This window comes from Amblyomma americanum, chromosome 3 (assembly GCF_052857255.1).
Source record: "Amblyomma americanum isolate KBUSLIRL-KWMA chromosome 3, ASM5285725v1, whole genome shotgun sequence".
NCBI lineage: Eukaryota > Metazoa > Arthropoda > Arachnida > Ixodida > Ixodidae > Amblyomma > Amblyomma americanum.
In genome coordinates, this window is record NC_135499.1 from 79,464,599 (window position 1) to 79,490,545 (window position 25,947).

The window sequence follows — 25,947 nt, forward strand, 5'->3', positions numbered from 1 at the left end:
CAAACAATGGTTGGCAAGAACGGTTGGCGCATCATTAGAAAAAGCAATAAGGAATGAAGTGCACACAGAAATGAGAAACCAAAAAATTCAACAGAAAAAAATATACATCATAGAAAAACAGGTCTTTTGGTTATTCGAATCAGGTCAACACTTTGTGGAACTAAAGATAAAGAAGCAGTGAAAGCATGGTTAAATCTAAAAAGTAACACACACACACCCTCATTAATATTTAATCACTCTCTTTATTATTATTCTTAAAATTTTAAAATCAAAACACTCATCCCTTTTCTGTTCATGACGAAAAATTCACCAGTGTTATGCTCCCACGTGCTTTTCCTTTTTGTTAACTGCGTTCAGGTGAATAGCCACCCGATTCTTGGCCGATCCCCCAGTGTGGGTATGTGCCATCTTTTGATAGGCTAACAACAACAACAACAACACACACACACACACCCTGTATATCTTCGCGGCATGCTGTTGACACATCAACGTTTCCAGCATGATACTTATTTAAAAGGCGGGAAAACGTGTTTGCTAGGCTATATGTACCATATATTGTGCCGCACGTTGGAATATACTTCATTTCGCTGCCTCTGCCAGGGTTATCTTGTGAATTTAGCGACAGGTGCGCTGTATCACACAAGTAATTCAAATTTTTTAATGTTGTTCTTATATCTTTCAGCCAGCCTGACATTATACATTTCAGATACATTTACAGCATTGAACTGGCAGAATAAATCGCATGTGTTTATATCAGCACTGATGTTTAGTATTGCATGCAGAGCCTTCTACTGTAAAACGTAAATCTTACTTTTATTGGTACCTGTAGTTTTTCCCCAAACTATGGGAGTACGGTTTTCTTGGGACATAAAGAGCGAATTATACAGCAGAAATTTAACTTTGCATGGAATTAAATGACGATGCCGGTTAATGATACCTGTGACACGAGAAAGCTTACCGATGACAGCGTCAACGTGATTGCCCCAGCTTAGTTGGATGTTGAAATGTACCCCTAATCTAAGATTGCATTGTGAAGTAGTATTATAATTTTTTATTTCCATATAATAGCTTTAGCTTTAGTTACACTAATTTTCATGTGATTATTAAGGGACCATTGATGGAGTGCACTTATGGTCCTATTTGCTTGTTTATCACATCTTCACATCTGCTTGATGAGAAGACCAGTGAAACGTCATCTTCATAGATAACACACTTCGCATGCAGGTATTGATTAACGATATCATTTATATATATAGAGAGAAGAAGCGGTCCAAGGATACTTCCCTGAGGTACGCCACCAGTTACTTTTTTACTGAGGATTGACAGCTATTAATACTTACAAAACTGAAAGCGGTGTGCAAGATATGACGCAAGAAGCCCATGAACACGACCCCTCTAGCCATAGTCGAAGTTTTGCCAAAAGCATATTATGACTGATGTAGTCGAAAGCCGGCGACAAATTATAACACCAAGGGCAAGTTTCCTTTCCTCGAAACACTGTAAGATATACTCTTTTTCGCTTAGTAATACTATCTCGGTTGATTTATGTTTCATAAAACCAAACTGCGAATCTGTTATTATTTGGTGTTTTTCACAAAAGCATGATATTCTCGAGTGGATAGTTTTTTCAAGTCCTTTAGTATAGACTGGCAGCACAGAAAGTGGCCTATAATTTGAAACAATAACCTAATTACCTTTCCTATACAAAGCTGTCAATTTAGCAATTCGCAAGCGCCGTGGGAACACTCCTTACTCAAAACTTCAATTAAATATATGTGCTAAAATTGTGGCTAGAATATCTAGCACATGCTTCACAGGCCGTATCTGTAAATCATCCGCATCGTGGCATCTGCTCTTCTTCATGTTCATGAATACAGTGAATACTTCGGACCATGTAGCTGGACTTAGAATACATAGAATCGCTGCTTTGCCGGATGCAAGCATCTCACGATATGTTTGACGAGCTTTGGTATTCTCAGGTAAGGAAATATTGATTAAACACCTCTGCTAGTTCCTGTCCATTTACACTTCGTCCTTGAATAAGTGCCTCTTGAGGAGAGCTAGTATGCGCTGTGCGTAAAACAACGTTGTTAATCTGGTTCCATAACTTTCGGGAATCACCGTGGCATGATACGAATTTGCAGTAGTAACACTAATCTCTAGCACGCCTTAACATTTTGTTTAGCTTAGTTCTGAGGGCTTTGTATCTTGTTAATAGTTCGAGATTGCGTATGTTAATGAAGTCTTGGTACAATTTTTCTTTAGATTATTTATCAAGAAAGATATTATAAGCGGCTTACACGTCTGTCATTGAGAGCATGTCACACCATGTTATATCTTAAACAGGCGTTATGGAAGAAGCAAGGTTTTTCTCAGTTATCGCTTGACGAAAGCATGCACATGCCGGCTTTTTTCTTGATACCCGATTTCACCCCGGCCAGTATTGAGGAATGGTCACTAAGGTCGTAATGAAAGAGTGGACACAGTGTTATTTCCATCAAAATTAGTAATAAAGAGTTCAATGAGTGATTCTGTATGCATAGTAACTCTTGTAGGCGTATCAATTTTGTTAATGAAGCCATTTGCGGAGAGCAGCAAGATAAAATCTCTTGCTGGGCTGCTATCGGAGAGGATCTTTACATTAAAATCACCGCTTAGAATGACACTGAAGTTGTTAGAGTTCACAAAATTCAAAAATATGTCAACGAAAGAAAATAATTCTGAACTGTGGCCATCAGGAGGGCGGTAACAAACTGCAATAGCAGTACGGTCAAAATTTATGCAAACCATTTCGTTGCCAGAAGTGACACAAGAAAATCTTGGTACCACGTCACAATTTATACACTTTTTTACTAAAGCACTAGCACCGCCACCATGATTTAAGGATATGTCATGAAGAACGAGTTGTACCCGGGCATATCAATTACATCATGACAGGAGTACCAGGCTTCCGTAATCATAAACACCAAACTTTCTAGTTCATTAAACAGGTACTGAAGATCAGCAGTTTTATTCACAGCAGACCCCACATTCACATAGAGGCAACGAAAATACGTGTTTGTTTATATTTTGATACATTTTACTTCATTCATGGTGACTTGATTGTAGCCTTCTAGACCATCATATTCGTTGATAAGGCTGAGCACGTCAAGATTGATCAAGGTTTCCGGCACCTTGACCGAGTGTCTCGTGGCCCCATAGTGTACTCTACTTCGCTCTCTTCGTTTTTAGGTCTTGTTCAACGATGTCGTTGCTATCATTGTCCCAGAAGAAAAGACAATCATTAATTAGAACTTAATCATACGTCAATCTCACTTTTGCTTTCCTGTCACTGTTGCGCTTTGCCTACCTGCTCCCAAAGACCAGCCGCGGAGAGAAAGAGCCCAATGCATCGTGTACAAAATTCCCTGCGCCGACTGCGGCACAAGCTACATCAGCGAAACCAAAAATCTCAAAGAAAGAATTCGGCAACATAAAAACCACGTCTGCAACTTCGCAAAAGAGCGCAAAACTGTAGCCAAAAATTCCAAGGACTCAAACCACAGAATCAACTTCGAAGAAACCAGCATCCTCGGAACGGAAACAAATTGCCATGAAAAGCTCCTCCTCGAATCCTGGCAGATACAAACCACCCCGAACAAAATAACTGCACAAAAGGAAACATACCCCCAGTGTACCAGTGTATGCCAAGGGACTTCGCTCTGCAACTCAACGAAAAAAAAGTTGCCATTGACCGCCTCCCCACAGTTCGACAACGTGACTCACAGCCTTAAACCCCCTCCCCCACACCTTTCGCATCACAGCTTTCGTTCCTTTGACCCCGCCCTCCCCTTCATACTTAAAGACCCTAGCTACTGCCCTCAGTGACCCCTAATGAAGGAGCCGAGTCGGCTTCGAAACATTAGTCTTAATATTAATTTTTTTTGGTTGGAGATATGCAGTTTATTATAAACGCGTTCTTATAAACGTCGAAGTGCGTTGCACTGGCCGAACTGCTACGAGGGTTAGTGCATAACACGGAGAAAGAAAAGAACTAATGAAAGGACATGACGTCAGTTTTTGCGAAACCGCCTCGGACCCAGAAGTTGCGTCACCTACCCTCCTCTGTCATTTCCGTTTTCTCACCTTTCTTCTCCGCCAAGCTTCGGTCCGCGGAGAGCGCGCGGCTCGGTTAACGCCATGTCCCTCGAAAGAGTAACTCCTCAAAGAGCAGTCCATAGTTAAGTTGGTTACATCGACAGCGTAGTTATGAGACGGCCGCACCTTGGCAGTGAAGTGCCAAACCCAGCTGTTGTTTTTCATGCTGCAAGTCGCGTACGCGAATTTTCGGTTTCTCAAGTGAGCATTAGCTTCGGAAAATAGCTCTGCCGCCTCCTGGAGGTGGCGTCTAGTTCCTGTTTCAGTTTTGTTCTGAAAAACACAATTTCCAAATTTTTACTTTACTTTTAGTGCTATAACTGAATATTCGGCCCCATTGGTGCGTGAAGAAATTTTTCCAATTGCCAGCAATTGCAACTCGTAGAAATGCGCTTATTGTTGCTAGCTGCGATTGAAGACCACATGCCCAAGCAGCACAAAATAAATGGCTTGACATCAGCATAACGGTGGCGAAAATTGGCCCGAAAATCTATACTACATCAGCTTTTCGGGAATCCGAAACTTTTTCCAGCAATTGCCCATCATTATTGTCAAGAGAGTGCCCACGATCACCCAGCCTCACTATCGGCAGTAGCCCATTGCCCACTCTCGGGGTGGGCCTATGTTCAGCCAGTCTGTCAAAAATGGCCCGACGTTCGTGCCAAGACTATGCGCTTGTGGAGACAATCTATGCACAATGGCCCGACGTTCGTGCCAAGACTATGGTCATATTCAGCCATGCTACTAATAATGGCTGGACATTCGCTCCGACATTATGCCCACATTATGCCTGTCTATAAATAATGGCCCGACGTTCGCTCCAGGACTATGCTAATGTTAAGCCAGTGTATGAATAACAGCCCTGCGTTCGTGCCAGAACCGGGCTCCCAAGCCAGTTTTTCGACCCTGGTCTAACATTGCTGTGCAGACTGATCTTATTTTCCACCAGCTGGAGCTTGTATGTGTAATCTTTTACATATAAGGAGCCAGCGAACATGCAAAAATAGAACGGTACGAAATTTATTGAGCTATGCTGCCAGTACATCGTGATATGCACGGCGCTGAAGCTACTGAACTGACGAGTCATATAGGCACTAATCGTTGCACTCCTATTGAGGAGAACTGTTGCACTGCCTTGAAGCAAATTCCTCGCCAAGCTCTTGCACGATGACCTCACATACGTCGAAGCTGCAAAGTTGGGATCATCAGCGTAAGTGCGACTATCGCAGGAAAAATACAATACCAAAAAAAACACAGTGGACTTGTCGCGCACAGTGTGCGAGGAGATTTCGAAACGTAGATGCGAACAAACCAAATTTGTCTTCCACCGAATGGTCGAATTCTATTTCTAATTTGCCATTTCGCACTCTGAAATACACATAAAATCACAAAATAAGATAGATAGAATGTTTAATACAAAGGAACCAGTTTTTAGATTTAGACCGTTAATACGTCTCTAAATTACGAGCTGTTTTCTTGCCGTTTTATTTAGGCAACGTTATCGCACAGATGGTTGCATCACCTCGCTATGGACGTCACTACAACTATGAACAAAGTTTTTTATATGGAATAAAATATTACATGCAAAGATGATCTGCACTCTTGCGAAATCCGTTGAACGCTTAAGCAGTTTATCATAAACGTAACGTAAGCAGCTTATCGAAGTCGCTTCGCATGCATGTAATATCGTGGACGGAACTCTTACTTGAAAACCACACAACAGCAGGCTTCTGAGAGTTCATGGGTGATTAATTCGGAGACACCATGGGGAAAATCCGCTGGAACCGGGAATTCCGCATTTTCTGGTACGCCTGCAAACGACCAAGACAAAAAGACAAGATACGGAAATAAAGCACACACCGTCACAGACCTGCTGCAGTGGAAGCATAAGCGATTCTGATAATTATCTTAGAAAAACAATACACGACCAATGTTTTTTTGAATGCAACATCAGTCGGGCCATTGACACACCACCTCGTTGATTGAAACGGAAGTTAGAGTTCGCTAAATCGATTTCATGAAATACAAAAAATAAAGTTCTCTGCATTCTGGCTGCACTCCTTCACGCACGACACTAAACTAGACAATTCGCAATGATAGTTGGCACACAGAAGTCCTCCCAATGCTTTGTCGATTTCTCTTTTCCTGCGGGAGAAAAAATGATCGCCGCTTACTCAAAGCAGCAATTACTCCAAGATTCATAATCTTTTCCGGACGCATTTCCATATAAACGTACGTTGAGAACCACAAATTGAATCTTGAAAGCCCGGCTAATAAATTACGTAATAGCTTTCAAAACGTATCACATGTGGATTTTCTAAAGCAGAGACTTCGAACGGCGTCAGTTTAAGCGTGCTTGCTTTCTCGGTGCGCTGGATGTGTAGGATTTTCGCTGCCTTCCGGCTATAGGCGATACTCATTGACCCAGTGTCGAGAAGAGGAGGAGACGAAGATGGGACAGGCTCGATGTATTTTCCAGAGAATTTGATGTCGCAGCAGAAATTTCAGCTAAAAAGGGGGTCGAGGAAAATACAGGGAGGGTTAATGAGCGGAGCGGCGCGTAGCTCGGCCCGAGAGGAAAACTGGTTAGAGAAGGTCAGTATTGTGAGGTGCACAAAAGATCATCGGACGCGGTGCGTCCATAGTGGTGCGTCGGACAGCGGTGCGCTGCGCGTGCCAGCCCAGCGTTGCGCATGTGCGAGGCGACGGCGACAAAGAGCGTGTCGAGCACGAGGAGCGGAGACCTGACGTGACAGAAAATCGAGGTGTGAAGGAAGACAGCGCAGCGGAGATCGGGTCATTGAAGCGTGGAGGTGGCAGCCGTCGGACGTTGGTTCCGTGCTGCCGTGACCCCCATGGATCACCGACGAGAGTCTACTGCGTTCATCGCAAGCCTGGAGGTGCCAGCAGATGGACTGAGGGTCCGTGCTGCCGAAAGGCATCTTGGATAGCCTGCTTTAAGCCTCCGACGTTGCGCGACGCCGCCGACGAGACTTGGCTACGGGTTTGCTGCCGCTGCCAAATTCTGCGGGCTGTTGACTGTAGACCACCGGCGTCTTCCTGCAGTTTTCTCCGCTCCTAATGCCACCTGGATCTCTTTCGCCGCTTCCGTTGACGAAACGCCAACGACGCCTCGCGCTACTTCCAACCAGCGTTCCTCCCTGTCTGGAAGGCATCCCCGCTTCACCTGGAACGCTCAGTACCTGATGACCTCTTTCCTTTCATTCTGTGGTGTTGTAGGCTTGTTGAGTGGTTTTTTCTTGTTTTCTTATCCTTTTCTTATTGGCACCTTTTTCTTTAAATTATAAATAAGGCTTCGTTTTGTTTTGCTTGAACTCTTTCTTCTCTTGTTCGAACCTGCACGCAATAACGTTTCCGTTCAGAAGGTAGGGGACGCGCTACCAATTCGCTACAGTTGGCGTCCGCGCGACAGAACGAAGCCGTGGTTTTTTTACCTATGTGGTTCTGTAAAAAGAAAAATGAGCACGCTAAAGAAGTTAATTCAATTAGGCAAAGAGTTGGGCTTGAAACACGTCGATCTGCGCTCGTGGGTTGCCGCCGAACAAGAGAAAAAACGCGCAGCACGTGCAGCCGAACGTGGACATGCCAAGGACCAAGCAGAAGCCGAACACGAGTATGCAAAAGCGCATGCAGAGGCTGAAGAGCGTAAAGCACAAGACGAACGAAAGCATGCGCATTAGCTAGTAGAGGCTGAAAAACGTAGACAGCAGCTCCAATTAAGGCTCGCAGAAGCTTGTGGAGGCAATCGAGGGCTCGCACCGGGACTCTTAGCAGCGGTTAGCCCACAAATAATTATCCCATCTTTCGACGATTGCAAAGATGACTTAGACGCATACCTCGGGCACAGCTAGCCCAAGTAAAAGTTGGCTGCAGCACTCAATATGTCATTGACTGGGGATGCTCTCTGTGTGTTTGGTCGATTGTCTCCCAATTATTCAATGGATTCATCATCATCATCATCATCAGCCTTACTACACCCACTGCGGGGCAATGGCCTCTCCCATGTCTCTCCAATTAACCCTATCCTTTGCCTGCAAACTTCTCAATCTCATCCGCCCACCTAACCTTCTGCCGCCCCCTGCTCCGCTTACTTTCTCTTGGAATCCACTCCGTTACCCTCAAGGACCAGCGGTTATCTTGCCTTCGCATTACATGCCCTGCCCAAGCCCATTTCTTTCTCTTGATTTCAACTAGGATGTCATTAACCCGTGTTTGTTCCCTCACCCACTCTGCCCGCTTGCGATCTCTTAACGTTACACCTATCATTTTTCTTTCCATGGCTCGCTGCGTTGTCCTTAACTTAAGTTGAACTCTTTTCGTTAGCCTCCACGTTTCTGCCCCGTAGGTGAGTACCGGTAAGGTTGTGCTGTTGTACACTTTCCTCTTGAGGGAAATTGGTAAACTGCCACTCATGATCTGAGAGAGTTTGCCATATGCGCTCCACCCCATTCATATCCTTCTAGTTATCTCCCTCTCATGATCCGGAACAGCTGTCACTACCTGCCCTAAGTAGACGTATTCCGTCACAATTCCTAGGCTCTCGCTGCCGATAGTGAACTGTTGTTTCCTTGCTAGGCTGTTGAACATTACCTTGGCTTTCTGCATGTTAATTTTAGACCCATCGATCTGCTCTGCCTGTCTAACTCATTGATCATGATTTGCAGTTCACCTCCTGAGTGACTCAGCAAGGCAATGCCATCAGCAAATCACAGATTATTTAGGTATTCTCTATTTATTCTTTTTCCCAACTGTTCCCAATTCAAGCCTCGAAATACCTCCTGTAAACATGCGGTGAACAGCATTGGCGAGATCGTGTCTCCTTGGCTGACGCCCTTCCTCATTGGAATTTTATTGCTGACTTTATGAAGGACTATAGTAGCTGTGCAGTTGCTATATATATCTTCCAGTATTTTGACATAAGCTCTTCTACCCCCTGATTACGCAATGCCTCTATGACGGCTGAGGTTTCCACTGAGTCGAATGCTTTCTCGTAATCAATTAAAGCTATATATAGAAATTGGTTATATTCTGCGCATTTCTCTATCACCTGATTGATAGTGTGAATATGATTCAATGGATTATGATAAGGCAAAGCTAGTCATGCTCCGACACTTTCGGTTTACAGCAGAAGTTTATCGCGAAACGTTTCGTAAAAGTAAGCCGCTTGGTAAAGAAAGAGCCAGCCAATACGCAGTACGCTTGCTCAGTATTTTTGATCGATGGGGCGAGATGTCGGGAACGGCCACAACGCACAATGAATGATCTACGTGACTTGTTGGTGGCCGAACAGTTCATGAGGAATTTCTTAGCCATTCAGCGATTTTACTTCGAGAAAGAGAGTGCAAGACGCTGGGCAAAATGGTTGACGCAGCAGACGACTTTCTAGGGGCCCAGCTGCCAAGAAACTTGTATTCGTTCAAAGAATCGTTAGAAGTGTGCATTTCGAAAGAAAAGGATGTTTCATCAAGTAGACAGTCAGGAAGGTGCCTCATTTGTAACCGACCTGGGCTTAAGGCTGCCGACTGTCGCTCTAAGCCAAAACAGCTTTATTGCGTTTATTATCGAAAAAAAGGGCATGATGTGAGCTCCTGCTCAAGAAAGCATGAAAACCAGAAGCAGTTGTCCTATTGTGTTTAGCCATAGACTGCGCCTGAAACTGCGTCCACAACAGAAGACAGGCTTGAACCAGCTAAGGATAACGTGGTGGTCGGACTTGTCCGGAAAGAGCCTGCAGACGCCGAACACATGCCTGTACTAGAGGGCGAGCTCCGAGGCCTACCCGTACGTGTTTTACTGGAAACGGGGAGCAATAAAGTGGTTGTGCGGAGGGCCCAAGTTTCTTACTCAGCTCTCATCGGTTCGAGATCTACAGTGTTCCTGGTTGATAGCAGTAATATTCAAGTTCCCGAGGCAGAAGACTTTATCGCTTCCTCTTATATCAGTGGCACGGCCCTGGTAAAGTGCATGGAGACACCATTGTACGATGTCATAACTGGAAATATACGAGAGGCCCGTGAGCCTTCAAATCCAGATATTAATTGAAAACCAACGGAGGGCATTGGTAAATTATGGCCTGGCATAGCCAATGACGAGGTTGCCAGTGAAAATGGTGAGGGCGAGGGCTCAAAAGTGGTGTTGGCTGGAAAGAAACTTTCCGGACGAAGGAGGGACAGCTCTACTTTAAGCGTTGGTCCCATGAGGTTCACCAAAGAAATGCTAGAAACAGAGCAAGGGCACGATGAGTCATGGAAGGCGTGTAGGATGAAAGTAGGAAAGGTATTCCAGGGCAAGCACGGCACTTCGCACTCGTATTCTCTCGAAAAGAGTTTGGTGCAGCGCCTCTATCATCTCACCGTTGGAAGAGAGGTTCAACAGGTAGTACTTCCGAGTCTTGCAGATCGCATGTGTTAAGGCTTGCCCATGATAGCCCGTTTGCGGGGCATCTGAGATTTAAGAAGACTACAGATCGAGTTCTGGAGGAATTCTACTGGCCAAGAGTTCAGAAGGAGATTAACAGGTATGTAAGATAGTGCGACACCTGCCGAAAAGTAAAGTAGGGAAAGCTCTATTGGGACGTATGCCTCTTATCGACACTCCATTTGATCGGGTCGCTATCGATATTATCGGTCCGCTGTCTCCCACGTCAGTGAAAGGGAATACATATATTCTCACTCTCGCCGATTTTGCCACAAGGTATCCCGACGCCGTGGCTCTGCAAAAGTTAATTCAGTAACCGTGGCAGAAGGTTTGGTAGACATGTTTCCACGAAAGGTTTTTGTGACAGATTCTTCTGGCTAATGCTCCTGGTTCACTTCCGGAATGATGAGAGAGCTCAATGATCTCTTGGCGGTGAAACATCTGAGCACGATTCCTTACCATCCAATGTGCAATGGGATGGTGGAGAAATTTACCGGCACACTCAAGCAGATGCTGCGGAAGCTCAGTCAGGAGCAGCCCGGAACATGGGAATATTATATCGCACCGCTTCTTTCCGCATATAGCGAGGTGCCGCAGGCGATTCTGGGGTTTTCTCCGCTTGAGTTGATATTTGGACGACACGTGCGAGGACAACTCGCAGTCCTCAGACAGCTCTGGACAAGAGAAAAGCTGGGAGAAGACACGAATACGACATATGGTTACGCTCTCGATCCAAGAGAACGTCTTCAGCAAACTGAGAGTGCGGCGCATAAAAATTTGGTGCGTGCCAAACAGTCTCAGAAGAGATGCTAACAGAAACAGCAAGAAGAGGCATTTGAGGGTTGGAGATCGTGCCATCATTCTTTTGCCGAGCAGCCACAATAAACTGTTATTGCAGTGGAAAGCCCCATTTGTGGTTTGTGGAAAAATCGACGTGGATTATTGGTTGTACTTGAGCCACACTAAGAAGCCATTCCACATCAATATACTGATAAAATACGAAGAGCGTGCGTCACAAGAGACTGTGCAGGCATCTTATGTCGTACTTGAAGATGGTGACAGGCTTGGAAAACGTAGGGGTGGATTGCACAAGTCGTTTATAATTTACCGGGGGGGGGGGGGGGGATGCCCGACGTACAGTGCTATCATTCGGTGTTTGCAGTTGTTGCCTGGGCACATGTAGCCTGGAAGTGCGTGTGCGTTATTGTTTTCACTCGTTCTCCGGTTTTCGGTTCTTCCATGTGTGCATATTCACCTTAATCGATGGTACAGACATGTTTAAAGTTCGTGTTTGATATTTTATACTTTTTATTTTCTCTTGTGCCAGATGTGTAATGTTAGGCCCCATGTTCTCCCTGCGTGCGTCACTATGTGCCTCCATGTGTCACGCTGTAAAGCGCATTCGGTGAGTTCAACGGCCTCTAATTTGTCCGTTTACTACGTGAGAATTGGTGTTGTGTGCACCAACAGCAGTTTTTGCTATGTGGAAAAAAACGTTTTTGAAGGTGGGGGGGGGGGGGGGGGGGGCTAATGTGAGGTGCACAAAAGATCCTCGCAGGATTTGTGAAAGCGGTGCGTCGACAGTGGTGCCTCGGACAGTGGAGCGCTGCGCGTGCCAGCCCAGCGTTGCGCGTGTGCGAGGCTACGGCGAAAGAGGACGTGGCGAGCACGAGGAGCGGAGAGCTGACGTGTCAGAAAACCGAGGCGTAAAGAAAGACAGCGCAGCGGAGATCGGGTCATTCAATCGTGGAGGTGGCAGCCGTCAGACGTGGGGTCCGTGCGGCCGTAACCACCCTCGGATCACGGACGCAAGTCTACTGTGTTCCTTGCAAGCGTGGATGTGGCAGCCGATGGACTCAAGGTCTGTGCTGCGGAAAGGCACTGGTGGATAGCCTGCTTTAAGCCTCCAACGTTTCGTGACGTCGTCTACGAGACCTGGCTACGTGTTTCCTGCCGCTCTCAAGTTCTTCGGGCTGTTGACTGGAGACCACCAGCGTCTTCCTGCAGTCTTCTCCGCTCCCAATACCACCTGACTCTCTTTCGCGCTTCCGTCGACGAAACACCAGCGACGCATCGCACTACATCGAACCAGCTTTCCGTCCTGTCAAAAAGGCATCCCCGCTTCACCTGGGACGCTCAGTACCTGGTGAGCTCTTTCCTTTATTTCTTTATTGTTGTACGCGTGTTGGTGCGTTTTTTTCTTGTGTTCTTGTCCGTTTCTTATTGGGCCTTTTTCCTTTAAATTATATATAAGGCTCCGTTTTTTTTTGATGTCCTTCTCTCATTCGAACCAGCACGTGATAGCGTTCCGCTTCGGAAAGTCGGGGACGCGCTACCAATTCGCGACAAGAAAACCTAAAATCACAAAAAATTAACGCCTAACATGGCGGTGGCCAAAGTAGTACCAAGAAAGAGACTTGGCCGGTGCAAAAGGCCTTGAAGGAGACTTGAAGGAGAGGAGAGCGGTCAAAGGAAAGAAAGGATTCCGGAATGCATGGATAATGCATCTTAGACAGTTGACAAGATTATAAGGCGCAAGGAAACCACGCCACGAAAATCACAAACAATTATCTTCATGCAAGAGCAAAAGCAATAATGAACATCGATTCTCATGTTCGGCGCCCCAAACGTTAGAAGCGGAAATCGTGGAACCTGGTAATCGATTTCGCCGAATCGGCTCCAAACATTAGCGCGATAGTCATGTGGCCCGACAGTGCGTGTCTGCGTTAGCTCGAAATGACGCGACGCGCTACTCAGCAATGCACCATTTACGGCTCATTGGTGCTAAAGCTTCGTGCAGAGAAAAAGCAATCAAAAACGAGTACAATTACGACTGGCGAAAACTTCCGAACATTTAATAAATAAAGGCCATGCTCATAAGCAAAAATCATATGCAAAAGCCGTGATTACAGAATACCCAAAAGCGCAGTAAATAACAGAACGATTTACGACATTAAAGAACTCTCGTTCGGGCTAGTTAGTTCATGATTTACAAAAAAAAACTGAGTGAAATAAGGGGACAGAAGAGAAACATCACGACAGGACCAGCGCCAACTTACAACAGAATTTTATTTTGCGACAAACCGGCCTTTTGTTAGCCAAAACACTCTAATATCCGACAATCGCGCATTCGCAAAATCACGAAGGCAACACAAGCAGTACCAAAGATAACTGAAAGAGATTTAATACATGACGCAAGATAAGGCAACACGTAACATATTTTATCATGGCTGTCCGGAAGAAAATAACTGGCAGTGGCTTAGCTCGGCTATGCCAGGTTATACGTAGCGAGAGGTACCTTCCCCTGGCTGAGCTTGTTTTTAGGAAACTCGAATGCTGTGATCAGTCGCACGACGGGCGTTTACATCCTCTTCTGTTAGTTCCCACTGAGTGACGCCTTCCATAGGCTCCATCTGGGCGGCTATGCGCAGTCTATTACGCTCGGCAGTCTGGCATCTCCGTTTGGCAAGGCGATCCTCTGTCTGTTCGGGCGTCTCCGCTGCTCTATTTGCCTTCTGACGCTCATTCTCTCTTTATTGAGTAGCAAAGAGCCAGGTGACAGCCTCAAGAGCGGAAGAGTTATTCTCTTTCCTATACCGCCATTTATCAGTGGCGGATTCTCCTCTGCATGCACATCAAACGTTGTGATACAGACGCCGATTACATCTCCACCTTTTATACGCAATGGTCCGCATGCGACGCGCGGTTCGGGTGACAGAGCGGCATGCGGCGTGGCGGCGACGAAGAGCGTGGTGCAGCGGTGGGTCCTGTCTGGTTACCATGGTATCGGCGCATGCCCACAACTGCCCATCCGCGTGATGTCACGCTCGGCGTTGACGGTGGAGCGGGCGCGCGGCCACGGCGACGGCGAAGCGCACGCCGCACCTTGCTCCTCTCCGGTTGCCACGATAACGGCGCATGCTCACAACTGGTCTCTCCCATGCACCTCGAAATGATCGACTGGTATCCCAGTGTAGCTCCCGCGACAAAACCCAAACGTCAAGGAAAACGGTAACAGATCTACATCAGCATGAAAATCAGACGATCATGAGCAAGCAAACCCTTAACAACCGAAAACGATACAACAGCATGAGAAGCGATACCAGATGACCAGCAAGAAACGTGAAAAAAAGGTAAAGAATGAATATCTGAGACCAAAGTCGCCTGAAAGGTACAACTGGTGAAAGCCGTGATGAGTGCGGAAACTTTTAACAACCGGAACCGGTCAACCAGCAAATATATGAATGATACGCGATGAGGAACAAAAAACATGAAAAAAAAATTAGAAAAAAAGTTAAAAACAGGCTCCGAGAGCAAGGGTGGTCTTAAATACTTATTCTCCACCTTTTTTTTTTCACCTTTCTTCTTGGTCATCTGGTATCACTCCACGTGAAGTTTTACCGTTTCCGGTTGTTAATAGTTTGCTTGGTGATTATCGTTTGATTTTGATGCTGTTGTAGGCCAGTTTGTTATATTTTTTTCTGGACGTTGTTTAGGTTTCTTCTTCAGGACGACTATGATAAAATATGTTACGTGATTACTTGTTGTGCATCATGTATTAGATCTCTTTAAATGATCTGTTGTGCTGCGTTTGTTAGGTTCGTGACTATGCAAATGCGTGATTGCATGGATATTACGACGTGCTGGAATAATAAAGGGAGGTTTGACGCGAAATAAAATTCAGCTGTAAGTAGGCGCTGGTCCTGTCATGCATGTGTCCCTTTTGGGCCCGTATTTTGCGCCGTTTTGTGTGCGAATTACGACATTAAAATGCTAGCCACCTTAGCTTCGCGGCTTGAGGAGGCAGAGGTGATTTCTTTTAATTTTTTTAAATCTAAGCAATAGCTCCATTTTCTTTCTTGACCCCTGAATTATCACGGATTAGAAGTGCAGCAAGTTGTTCACGTCCGCTGTTGTTTATTTGTGATATAACCAAAATCACGCTTTTATCAGGTCGTTTCGTCTATAAAAAGCGTCATGCTTATATTTGTGACCTAGGTAAATTGTAGTAAAGGAAATAGCGAGTTGTTTGTTTTTTGTCTAGGCTGAGGCTTTTTATCGCGAACGTTTTTGTCTCTGTATTTCCCGAGAATTGCAGCTAAAAGCAAATTTCATGTCTTTTCAGGCTGAGAATAATTAAGCGTGATCATAAACACCACGCAGCAATTTTTTAACACACTCTTAACTCTTAAACTTTGAAATGGGCTGCCGACGGTATCTGTGAACTTTGCGATGAACTACTGCTGGCTTCAGGTAGTGACTTTGTATAATGTTTATGGTATACGTTTAAGCTGCGCACGAGACGATGTAGTGACCGCAGTTTTTTAATAGCCGTTTTTTTTCTGTACCTTGCTATCCCAGACGATGCAGTTGAAAAATATCTTAATTGTTGAGTTGCCCGCGTTTTTATTTACGCGAAAGTATTTACAGGGTAAAAAAATTTCAATTCTACTGTATCAAATTGTGAATGTTAGTGGGTAGAAGTATCAAATAAACTGAGAGGAAAGAGCATTGCACTAGGGCGGCTGACAAGCCGCGCTGACATGAATGTAGCAAACTTTCTGGTCTTTTCCACTCATGTAAAAAAGAAAAACGCGCCAGGAATATGCACAAATCCCCCAGGCAGGGGGGCAGATGGACAAGTGCAAGTCGACTCGCTCACCAGCGCCCTTACCCCCATCCCTCCCCCCCTTTCTCCCCGCCGCACATCGAAGCACCCTAGCTTTCGGGGCCCACTTCCTACTCCCTGGGCGCCTACATAACACCCCCTCAGATGAATAACAAAGCTGCTCATGCTCAAGACGAGAGCGGCTGGCCAGGTCCCCCCTTTCCCCACCGCGTGCTCTGGGAAAGAGGCCACTGTTAGGCTTGACTTGATGTGGTCCATGCAACAATGGCGTGTCCTCCCCGCCAAACACACTAAGCAATACAATGCGCCTCGGTCGTATTCATGTAAACGCGGCTATAGATAGAGTGGTAGTCAATGTTAGCGTGCCATCGTTTTCGCCAACTTAATTCTCTTCTTCAAGATACAGCACTGCTGAAGGGTCTTAATCTCCATTTTTTAGATAAAGTCTGCGGGGCTTGACAACGGGGAAGAAGGATTTTTATTTTTGTTATCTAACGCATCATTTTTTCTGCTCTGTCAGTGTCATAAGCAGCGTCACTTTTCCTTGCAGGGGCCAAATGCGTATCAAGTGGTGAATATGCTTGTCTCTGCTTGTTTGTGGTTGAACTGTATACCCGCTTAAATCACACCGTATCCTTAATAGGTATGTTCTGGAGTCACTTGAAAGTGGCTTTGTAAGGCCGCGTGGCGCCGGACGAATTCCGCGCAGTGTTTGAAAAGTCGCCGGTGCAGGTGACGCGTCAGTTTTAGATGCTGGTGTATTTTCTTGGTGTAATTTAATGCTCGAGAAAAGCTCGTATTCAAACCGGAAGCGTTCTGGGGCTAAATCCCATTGTTGCCAGAACAAAAAAAAAAACGTCCGACAAAACCGTGTATAGAAATAACTACTGCATTAACTGTGCATGTCGTACTGCTTTGATAGCGGCATATTCGTCTAGTATGTTGTGGTGTGAGTCATGATGAGATTTCTTCCAGCTCTTTGATCTGTTGTCCACTTTTGTCTAGCTTGCTTTCTTCAAGCCGCATTTTATCGAACAAAAGAGCTGCGCGCATGCATAGTTATGGTTAGAATAGAAGAAGGAACACTTTAAAAATGTGCGTATTTTTTACTTTAGCGCCCTTTGTGCAATGACTAAAATTGTACTTTATACCATCTTTATGAAATAAAAACATTACTCTTTGAAATGCTTGTTTTGGATGAAACTACGAAAGCTCTAACAAATTTAAATCTCGATTGTAAGCATGAATTGAAATGAAAGCTAATTGCTACATTCTGTATTTACATTTCAAAATTTAATTGTGCTGCAACATCAGTAATTTAAAGAATGTTAGAAGCACTGAGTTTGCATGAAAGAGAACTAAGAACGAAACACAGTGATGTTCTAACAGGCACAAGAAAAAGATAGTTTCTGTGTCATTTTTCTGAACCCTGTCGGATGAGGTTGAGGATGAGAAAAAAAGTTTCTTTACCTCCTTCACCCGTACCATGGTGTCAAAAGACGCCGGTTTCCAAAATTGTTGCCTTTGGGAATGCATCCGACCTTTGCTCATTTTTCGATCACCTGGCGTGTTTACATCGCTGTTTTGAATATGTTCACGCCAATATTTGGCGCTGTTTGTGTGAGAGAGTTTTATTTTCTAGTGACGTGAGATAAGCCAGGCTTAACAAAGTCCCCAACGTAGTTGTCGTAGAGTGTTCGTCGTCGTAAAAACGTGGCGACGCAGTTCCTTAAAATGGTCGATTGGCAGCAAGACAGGCGGGGCTGAAATGCGCGTCGGGAGTATAATCTCCGTAGTTCGCTGCAGTCTGTCTCCATGCATACAGATAATACGTTGCTGAACAACGTTGTTCTCGAGCTTTCGCGTGAAAGACCGAACGCCATCGCTGATTACGCTCTCGCTTCCTCCCTGCCTTGGCGCCACGAGTCAGTTTCTAGCCATTTTCTTATTTGCCAGTTTTAATAGTGCAACGCGTAGAGACCATGCTTGTACCGTAGGCAACAAACTTAACTCGAACGCTCGAGTGCGTTCATTGGACTGACATTATATATGTTGTTAAAAATGCTGCGTAAAACGTAAGACATATAGTTGGGCTTTAACAACCTAAGGCATACGCGCGGCCCGTTACAACCTTTGAATATTCCAGAGGTGATTTCAGACGGTAGTACACCCATCACGGAGGGCGTCAGTGTGTTCTGAATAATGATAACCCCCAAATGGGTTATTTTCTTTTACTGTATGGGCTATCTTATCTGGTAACACTAGTAGAGCACGCGAACTAATATGCAAATGAGGTCAAATGGAGTCACTGACGGGACCACGTTACGCTATCCCATCCTAGCCTTTAAAGAAGGAGCTTGAGTGACCCCCAATTTTTTTCCACCCCGCTAAAATTGGATATTTATGCACTATGGTTACAACATGACATCAAAAAGGCGCTACGAAACATCAGGCGCAGTTTACGTACTTCAAGCACGAAGTGAGTCACAAGACACTCCCTATAATATGGCCATACTGGCAGGTGCATTAACCAGAGAGCGCGTGAGCACAATCACCCGTTGAAAAATGATCCAAGATGGCGCCTTTCAGGCTGTAGCAGTGCACTCAGAAATGTAACCCTACCTTTGAAACAGCAAATTTTGACACCGAAAGTAACGAACGAATAGGAACAGAAATCACTGAGGCCTACTACGTGCAGAATCCATGGCGCACGGGTATCAATACATCGTCTGCAGAACTCAGCGACAAGAAGCTGGGTTTTTAGAATCACAGTCACAGATATGAAAGAGTGTTGGGAACACCTTTTTTATATAATATACTAATAATAATAATTGGTTTTGGGGGAAAGGAAATGGCGCAGTATCTGTCTCATATATCGTTGGACACCTGAACCGCGCCGTGAGGGAAGGGATAAAGGAGGGAATGAAACAAGAAAGGAAGAAGAGGGGCCGTAGTGGAGGGCTCCGGAATAATTTCGACCACCTGGGGATCTTTAACGTGCACTGACATCGCACAGCACACGGGCGCCTTAGCGTTTTTCCTCCATACGCAAGTTCCATATTCCAATCATTACACGCCAGGATTGCCCCACTTCATCCGTCCAGAGCGCAGCGCGCATCCTCCACAGGAGGGGTCATACTCCTTCTAATAGGAAACTTCTTGAAAAAGAAGGGGCAGCCGAGAGTGCGATCATACCGATCGAGCGTCGCGAGCCAGCCGCGGTACTTCTTGACTATACCGCTTTAATTAGCGGTGTTGTTACTGGGTAAAAATATGTTCAAACATACTCAATCCTACTTGCAGCGCATATTTCGTGAAATGTAGTTCTTGAACTGTCCAGTAATTGACCGATCTCTGCCGCATCGGAGATGGCGCAGCGCAGTAAACGCTGCAACAGTCCTCACAGCCGCTGCACACTGCACAAAATTTTCGTTCGAAAGAAATTTTACGGTGCGAGGTACGTTGAACGCTCGCCTGTCATGAACGAATTAAACTGCCATCCTGTTGTGTAATGATTTGCATTACAAATAGCTGCACTTGCTTGCGTTCACGCCGAGCATGCGCACTGCACTAGCACTGCGATGTGAAGTATTCAGAGTGGTGTTTCTTCGGTGAAGCGCGGAGGCCTACGGGGATTTCATGGAAGTGTTTTCCTTGAACTTAAGCATCGCTCGTTTCTGTGAAGCATTTTTCTTCAGGAGGCCGCTGTTTTGGAAAAGAAGAGTGCCTCTGGGGAAGTGCCTCGGGTGAGACACTCCCGAATCGCATAAAATATTGCACTTAGCTATAAATGCTGGTTGGTTGGGTGCTGGGGTTTAACATATCGAAGCAACTCAGGCTAAGAAGGACACCGTAGTGAACCTCTGCGAATAATATAGACAACCTTGAGTTAATTAAGAGGTAGTACTTCACGAATTAGACAAAGTCAGAAGACATAGGTACGGAAACGACACCAGGGGCGCAGACATCCAACTGTTTATTGATGAATGCAAGCACACGCTATAGAAGCGCGTAACCGAGGCGAGCAGCCACCTTTGTCAGTCCGCACCTTTGTCAAGATAACATACGCTTATCATATTTTTCTTTCCTTAGGCAAACATAAAACAAGAAACAAAATCACACTAATAATATGATTATATTGTGAAGATATGAGCCACTTTTTGAATCTCACTACGTGGTTGTATAGGCGACGCATTTTGTTAGGCATACGCTCTCGCCTTCTTATTCCCTCAGAGGTAGTTTACCATTTTGGTGCCAAGGCGAAATAAATTTATTCACACGTTTCCACTACTTTGCAGTGTTCACGAACGGTGGGTTTCGTGCCGCCATATTTTTCAACATAAAATTAACTGACTCAGTGACAAAGCCTTCCGTCCCTTTGTCTCTAGTTGACTTCCGAATAAAATAAATGATTAGGACTGGTGGTTTATTACTGCTTGATTGAAACCTGAGAAGAGGGAATACAGGAGGTGCAACTTCCAGTTTTCAAGCAATGTCATTCAATTCGTTCATAAGCGATTCCTCTTTCTCATAATCAATGCATTGTACTTAAATGTTATGATTTCAACTATGGTATTACATATCGTTAATGCTGCACAGAGGGTTTATACCAAAGTACCAATGCAGGACATTTCAATGTTAGCAACTTTCGCTGCAGGTGTATTAATTTGACAGTCGTTACCCAGATACACAGTTCATGCACAGTTCTCGCGCATATAAAATTTCGTTATTTTACAGCGTTAAGCGAACCGTTCGAGGCAAAGGAATGTTGATGCCAGGCTCAAACGGAAAACACTTGTTTCTATTCTCGCTCGTATCGCCGCCAGAAAGCAATTGACACGTGCATTCTACTCGACTGTTGCGGCTGACAGTCATCTCGAAGGGTAAGGACTCCAGAATATGAAAGGTTCAATTTTTTCTGGTCACCAAGCAGCTTAGGCTAAGAAGGTGCCGGGTTGGGCATTCAAAACCCAAATATTTTCTGCTCTGACACATTCAAAAGCGTCACAACATTATTGCTGGTGTTTCAAGCCCTCCACCGACATTTGCTATGCCCCGGCCAACACAAATTTGGGTACCTAAGAAGGATATATTTACTGCGGCCAGATGAGGTGACAAAACGATCAGCGTGAAGGATAAATACAATGCGTCATCATCATGATCAGCCTGAAAACGCCCACTGCAAGGCAAAAAGGCCTCTCCCATGTCTATCCAAATAACACTCTCTTTTGACAGCTGCCACTATGATATCTCTGCCAACTTCTTAATCTAATCCGCCCACCTATCTTTCTACAGTGCATACAAAATATTAAAAAAATTCTAAATATGCATACAATGCATATTTAGCAGTAATGGACTTAGTAAAGTGTAAAGTAAGCATATTACGGTCAGAGCTGCGCCTCGGCATTTCGTAGAGCATTCTAGAATGCATAAAGATCAGAACCGACTATTAATGTTCGTTGTCCAGCAATTAGCGGTACCTTAAAGGGACGTAGGAGAAGCCTTGATTAAGCCTTGCGCTTAAAAAGGGATAAAAATGCCGCAACCGTTCAGCAGATCTACCAATCTGCATGCTCAAGAGTTTTGTTTTTGTTCACTATTTAAAAACAGAAGCCGATTGTATTCGAAGTGCTCGGCATGATGGCGTCGTTCAGGACCAGATTCAGGGCTTTGGACAGTGACGTAAAAGAGGCAGGAGGGCTCAAAACCGATGTGGTCCGCAGTTGCGTGGCCTCGGGACAGAAACAAGGTTGTGCGCTTTGCAGAGCACAACAAAGTCGGAGGACAGCATGGGTTCAATGTACCATGTCCCGTTGTCGCCGTCCGGTGCGATGGTGGGAGGCACGACGAGTGTAACGGGTTCCAGCTCCAAGCCAGTTTGCCATGTGTGAAGGTGTATGTATTCGGGGGCCGGAAAGACGCGGGTCAGAGTGCGAATTAGGTGTTCCGACTGTCTCGACATCACACCGGTTGAAGTTACGCAGAGCCGGCGCAGCTGTGGAGCGTGCCTCGGTCCTCGCTTGACGAAGGACCAGTCCAAGGGAACAATGCTGCTCTCTAGTTTCAGGCTTTTCACCTGCTCCGTCACCTGTAATGATCAATGCGGAGAGTTCTAGTACAGGTATTGCACCACATTTTGCTGAGGATTTTGCACAAGTTTACAACCCCGTGGCTGAAGGCGTGGTATGCCTAAGTAACTTCAATGCTTCGTGAAACATCGCGACGATGGCCTGGGTCGACATACTCAGCTTTCGGAAAGAAATGAAGAAACTTCTTTTGCTACGACATACAGCTTACAACAATCGCCTTCATGAGCTAACTCATACAGGGTCAGTATCGGTGCGAATGGGTATCTTAAAGAGAAAGCACTTATCAGCCTGACTACGCCCATTGCACGGAAAAAGCGCCTCTGCCATGTCTCTATAATTAACCCTGTTCTTTGCCAGCTCCTGCCACCGTATCCCAACAATCTCACCCGTCCGCCTAACTTTCAGCCCTCAGTGCTCCGCTTGCCTTCTCTTTGAATCCACTGCGTTACCTTTAAGGACAAGCTGTTTTTCTTGCCTTCGCACCACATGCCCTGCCCAAGCCCATTTCTTTTTGATTTCAACTAGAAAGGCATTGACCCGTGTTAGTTTCCTCCCCCACTTTCTGCCCGCTTCCCGTCTTTTAACATTACACCTAACATTTTTTTCCCATAATTCGCTGCGTTGTCGTGAACTTAAAAGCTGGACACTTTTTGTTCGCCTCCATGTTGTGCCCCATGGGCGAGTGTGGGTAAGATAGGGATATTGTGCATTTTTTCTCTTGAGGTATATTGGTAAACTGCCATTCATGATATGAGAGAACCTACGATATGCGCTCCACCTCATTATTGTTCTTCTAGTGATTTCCCTCTCATGATCCGTATCGGCGGCCGCTACTTGCCCTATGTAGAAATATTCTCTTATCACTTCCAGCACCTTACTACCAATTGAGAACTTCTGTTCCCTTGTGAGGTCAATACGGCGAAAGCAATATTAACCTAGAAAATGCGGCTGTGTAGTGAAGCGGCTGAAGATTCTCACGCGATACCAGAAAATGGCGAGAAATAAACGGCACTTTCAATGAGGATGACCTTGGCCAACTTGCCGAAAGAAAATAAACATTTTTGCGAGTCGGTTTCAACAGTCGGTGACACAAACACAATCAGCTTCGCCGCCCACTGTTCAAGAGCCCTGTGCGCTATTGTCGCAGCCGGTCACTCATCGTGTTAAGCTGCAACACACTTCCGCGATGCACATGGCTCGTCGTCGTCTTCATCGGCTTCCATATGTGCGCAATTGCGAAAGGAAAGGAATGACGCTTTCATTCGCGTTTTCAGCTAGGTTGTGTGCATGTGCACTTGCAGAAACCTGCTTGCGCACATTATTTCCTGGTTAAATATGCTAATCCTCCAGCACTTTTTTCAGTTCCTGTACTGTATAACTGGACTTCATTGACCCGAATTAACCAGTTCTCTCAGCATTTATGCAAAGCGTTTATTGTATAAAATTAGACATCGTCTATTAGATAGGTTCAAAAGATTGAAGAATTTAGCAAGCACAGCTTGGCGCTTAAATTTATTCGGTATGATCGACACATTTAATAATCAAGCTTTATCTGCTAGAACATGTGAAAGATTAATCTTTCTGGACGCAATAGCACGAACGCAAAGAAACTATAAATCAAAAGCCATTCGCGAAATTTAACAGGCTAATGCCATCACACAAACACTGTGGGCTTAGTCTGGGAGTGTGTCTACTAGTACTTACCTTTGAAAGGACCGTTGCGGTCTCTTCACCCGCAAAGCCGTCGATGCCGAGATTTCGAAGTCTAAGCTCAGAAACCACGCAGCCCTCGAGGAAGCGCAGGTCGCGTACGTTAGGCAGGTCGCACAAGGTGAGGCGCCCAAGGGGACACAGCAGCTGCATCGACTGGAACACTTGTTCGGTACACGTGGAAGGACCGTTGCAAACGGTGCAAGTTAACCGCCGCGAATTCGGAGCCATGCGCACGTCTATCTCGTCAAGCCTGAAGCGCGCCCTGGCCAGCTGTTCGAGGGACCCGCGCCAACACAACGCGCACGGGGCGAGGGCTAGTGCACGCAGACTAATGAGTCCGGCGTCGGCAAGAACAGAGCAACAATCGAAGTTTACCTCGAAATGAAATGACGCAAGATTAAGCTCTCTCAGGTTGTAGCATCCTCTGAGGAAGTTCAGGAAGGACGTGGAATCTGTGGCAGATGCGGAAGGCGAAGCCTCCAACGTCAACTCTCGAACGTTTCGTTGCCAATGGCAACTAGCTGCTGCTTCAAGGGTTGTTAGTGGATCATCTTCAATGGCAATAAAGTGGTTCGAAAAGTCTACCGGGACTAGATGTGCCGTCCTCACGTTCAAGACTGCGCAGTTCGTAGTCGGTCTTGGCTTCAGCCTTACGATAATGCTCGAAGACATCTTCAGGCTTCCCTCAAGCACGTCGTGAAGGGTTCTGGGCAAACCGGTCGTTCTTGCAGCTTCGTTTTTTGCAGCGCCATAGTCATCCGTGAAGGTGAACGTCTCAAACTTCCCAGCCGTGCCGTCATGGAAGCTCTCGAGCACACTCTGCGCGGCTGTTTTAACCTCCCTGTGAAGCCTCCTCTCGTGGAAATGCAAGTTGCGAAGGCTGTAGCCACGCTCAAGAATGATGCGCAAGAAATTAATGTTGTGTAGTGTCGGTACCACCTCGACGTACATGTCGTGCAAGGTTTTAGGTACAACGGCCGTGCTGTCATTGTCGAGCAGCCTCCATAAACAGCTGCGCAAATTTTTTGTGTGCCTTGCACTTCCTAGGATTGACCATTCCAGGATCTGCAGGTGACGAAGCCTGTCTCGAAGGAGGCGAATCATCACCGTCGGCAGCAGGCGGGTATTCACGCAGCGCAGTGTGGTCAGGTTCACGCAGCTGTGTACGCACCTCTCCATGGTTCTCGAGCCAGCGGCCAGGAAGTCGTTCAAGTCGAGTTCAGATATCGCCATCGCCCGACTCTCGTCGAGGTAGTCCCGGAAGGAATCTGCTGAGTGGCTTGGGAGAAACTTCGTGGCTCGCAGCACGTAGGAGACCCGAGTCAGCGTTGACAACTCGCGAGAAGTTCTTTCGACGACCATCAACTCTTCGGGACCAAGGAACCTTAAAATGTGGACGATCAACTCTTTCGGCAAAGACAGGAGCGAGCATGTATCTTGGCCAGATTCCATGCTGGCAAGCGTCAGAGCTTTAGTGGTTTCCGCGGTGCAAGTTCTTTGCTTGATGATGCCGCATTACGAGCCCGCTGGAGGCGGAATACTGGCAGGCGAAGCCCGATTGTATCGCGTGCTTGAGTAGAACGGGAATGCCACGTTTGTTGGCCAGTACATGATATGAAGGGCGCATGCGTAGTCTTCCCGTTGTAGGGAACGGCTGCCTCGTAACCAGTGCTCAAGGCACGGCATAAATGATGGCACGGTTTCAAAACAAGAAATGGCACTTTAATGGCTTTCGGCCTTTTAGCAGCAAAGTATCGTGATATGCTACCAAGTCCGCGTCAATGTACGCATCTCGCTTTCAAAACGTTTTAAAAAAAGTTGAACCACAGTCCTCTAAAATAAAATCGAATTCTCGCGCTTTCAGTGTAATTATTCTCCTTGTCATTCTTCGGAGAAATTTAAAAAAATTGTCAACCAAAAGTGATTCGAGAGCCAAAAATG

At 45.8% G+C, this 25,947-nt stretch overlaps 1 long non-coding RNA gene across 1 annotated transcript in view; it reads right to left on the reverse strand.

The window, feature by feature from the left end:
• Window positions 1–5,191: 5,191 nt before the first annotated feature.
• The window catches only part of LOC144123100 (uncharacterized), a 36,147-nt gene continuing 15,391 nt past the window's right edge, over window positions 5,192–25,947 (reverse strand). The window contains exons 3-4 of the long non-coding RNA XR_013313004.1: window positions 5,843–5,948; window positions 5,192–5,325 (exon numbers count right to left, since the gene is read on the reverse strand). This is a non-coding gene — a long non-coding RNA (uncharacterized LOC144123100). The remainder of the gene's footprint in view (window positions 5,326–5,842; window positions 5,949–25,947) is intronic.